This window comes from Scylla paramamosain, chromosome 8, assembly GCF_035594125.1.
Source record: "Scylla paramamosain isolate STU-SP2022 chromosome 8, ASM3559412v1, whole genome shotgun sequence".
Lineage (NCBI taxonomy): Eukaryota > Metazoa > Arthropoda > Malacostraca > Decapoda > Portunidae > Scylla > Scylla paramamosain.
The window spans coordinates 13,152,468-13,155,785 of NC_087158.1; the positions used below are offsets into that span (position 1 = coordinate 13,152,468).

General features: G+C 45.5%; 1 non-coding gene across 1 annotated transcript; it reads right to left on the bottom strand.

The window, feature by feature from the left end:
* Positions 1-2,790: 2,790 nt before the first annotated feature.
* Positions 2,791-2,863, bottom strand: Trnar-acg (transfer RNA arginine (anticodon ACG)). The gene has a single exon. It is a non-coding gene; the product is annotated as a tRNA-Arg (tRNA).
* Between the last annotated feature and the right edge of the window lie 455 nt (positions 2,864-3,318).

Below are 3,318 nucleotides of genomic sequence, written 5' to 3' on the forward strand. Positions count from 1 at the left end.
AAGGAGAAGCAGCAGGCAGTGAGCAGAAGAGCAGGGATGAGCAGAGGCAGGGAGGGAGGGACAGAGGCAGGGACAGGGGTTAGGTAAGGTTAATCAGACTGGCGCAGAGAGGCAGCAGGAGGAAGCATCAGTTTCCAGTAATCAGTTCATTTGTGCAATACCTCCCCGCGCCCCGAGATGAATGGGTCACGCCAACCATATTACTTACCCAGGCGACTCGTGGTGCGTGTGTGTCTGTGTGTGTCTGGTTGTCTACCTCGCTTCCTGCTTGTCTGCCTGGCTGTCTGGGTGGCTCTATGTTTATTTGTCTAGTTGTCTGGCAGTCTGTTTGTCTAGCTGGTTAGTTAGTGGTCTTTCTGGCTACCTGGTTGCTTATCTGGCTGTTTGTCTGTCCGTCTGCCTCACTATCTGTCTAACTGGGTGGCTGCTTATCCGTCTGTCTGTCTGGCTGGCTATCTTTATCTCACTGTATATCTAGCTGTCTGTCTAACTGCTTGTCTGCCTCATCATCCCTGTCTGAATGGTTGTCTAGCTGTCTAAATGTCTTTGTCTGTCTAGATGTCTGGTTGGCTGGCTGATGGACTGTCTCAGTGTGTCTTTGTCCATTTGCTTAGAGGGTCGGTGGATGGATGGATGGATGATGAAGCAGTTTGCTAAGTCTGGAAGGGGTTGGGCGACTTTACTGAGAGAGAGAGAGAGAGAGAGAGAGAGAGAGAGAGAGAGAGAGAGAGAGAGAGAGAGAGAGAGAGAGAGAGAGAGAAAGAAATATATACAGAAAAGGAAAATTTTCTTTAGTTCTCCCCATCCCTCATACTCTCTCTCTCTCTCTCTCTCTCTCTCTCTCTCTCTCTCTCTCTCTCTCTCTCTCTCTCTCTCACACACACACACAGTCATGCAGAGGCGACATCTGATTAAAATACGTGACTCATAAAACAAACCAGACTCATGAAACTCCAATGCCTTACTTAACACGTGATCCCGCTCCAGCCCTCCCACACCTGCCTCGCCTTGCCACGTGTTCACCCCCCTCCACCGGTACGCTCAATCCACCAAATAAGCCTCAATATCACCAAAACAAGAAAAATAATCCCTTGCAAATATATATAATATATATATATATATATATATATATATATATATATATATATATATATATATATATATATATATATATATATATATATAAAAAATAACCTTTAACTCCCCCAAAAATAATAAAAGGGTTTTCTTCTCTTGATTAGAAGGGAACGAAACTTTCATGGAGAGAGGGAGGAGAGAGAGGGAGGGGGAGGGAGGAAAGGGAAGGGAATGAGGGGGAGGGGAGGATTTTCCCCTCTTGATTATAAAGAGACAACCTTGCTGGTGGTAGTGGAAGGAGGAGGAGGAGGAGGAGGAGGAGGAGGAGGAGGAGGAGGAGGAGGAGGAGGAGGAGGAGGAGGAGGAGGAGGAGGAGGAAATATGTTGGTGGAGTAAACGAAGAAAGGAGGAAGAGAGTAAAAGAGTAAAGATGAAAGAAGGAAATGCAAATGTACGTAGTGATGATAAATTATCGTAATAGAGGACACTGTCACACACACACACACACACACACACACACACACACAAAGATTCTCGCACGTGCATACACAAAACTAACAAACTATGAAAATAAAAAGTAATAAAATCTGCAATACGACAACAACAACACACCACCACCACCACATGTGCACAATACACACACACACACACACACACACACACACACACACACACACACACACACACACACACACACACCAACCCACACAGATACCTAACGTACACAATCCTCACCCCAAACACACGCCTCCCCCCCCACCCCAACACACACACACACACACACACACACACACACACACACACACACACACACATTCAAATTCAGAACCACGCAGGAATCGAACCAGGCACCATGCTCATCATCGCAGGAGTTTACCAATGAGCCACCGAGTTTAAAGAGACCCCTGCTTGAGCCTCTCAGCTCCTCCCCTCTGTGGGCATGATAAATATTATACCTCAATACGTGTTCAGGACGCGAAGAGGACATGGCGGAGGGACTCGAAGGCCTTTCCCTGGGGAGAGTCATGTGACGGCTGAGGAGGAAGACGACGGAGGACGAGGACGACAACAACAACAACAACAACAACAACAACAACACAAGGAGAGAGAGAGAGAGAGAGAGAGAGAGAGAGAGAGAGAGAGAGAGAGAGAGAGAGAGAGAGAGAGAGAGAGAGAGAGAGAGAGAGAGAGAGAGAGAGTGTGTGTGCGTGTGTGTGTGTGTGTGTGTGTGTGTGTGTGTGTGTGTGTGTGTGTGTGTGTGTGTGTGTGTGTGTGTGTGTGTGTGTTCTATTCCTGTCCACACGCGGGTTGGCACAGACAGACAATCTTACTGGCATTATCATCTTTCCTCTTCCTATTTTCCTACCTTTTATTTACTTGTTCGCTTTCCTTGTTATTTTTTCTGATAGCGGTTTGTTACGTCAGTCTTTTCTTTATTATGTTCCTACTTTTTTATATATATTCTTTCCTCAATCCTTTTTACTTATTTATTTTAAGAATTGCTTTCTTTGATTGCACCTCTTTTCTGTGTCTGCGTTGTGTGTTAGGGGGCGTGTTTTGGCGTCTCAATAGACACACATAGCACACTTCATGAGCTGATGATATGAATTTGTATATATATTTGGAAAAAAGAGCATCGCCGTTATTCACGCAAGAGGTAACGTAAATGGACAGATGCACCTAACCATCTTAAAAACACATTCCCATAGTTTACGACCTCGCCAGGATTCGAACCTGGAATCTTCTGATCCGTAGTCAGACGCGTTATCCGTTGCGCCACGAGGCTCTGTGGGGCTGAAGAAACAATAAATTATTCAAATACAAAATAATTTTAAATATACTATAATCTCTCTCTCTCCTCTCCTCTCCTCTCTCTCTCTCTCTCTCTCCTCTCTCTCTCTCTCTCTCTCCGCTTCTCTCTCTCTCTCTCCTCTCTCCTACTAGGTAGAACGAGGATGGAGAAGAAGTAAAGGGGGAGAGAAGTATAGAAAGGATTGCAAGTGGGAGGGGCAAGAATGGAAACAGTGAATGCGAAGTGAAGGAAAATCATAGGGATATTAAGTAATTTGTCAAGTAGAGGTTTGTAAGGGTTGGTCCACACAGCTCCACACACACACACACACACACACACACACACACACACACACACACACACACACACACACACACACGAGTACTTCTACAGTGCAAACAAACTTCTCCTCCTCCTCCTCTTTCTCTCTTCTCTTACTCCTCGTCGTC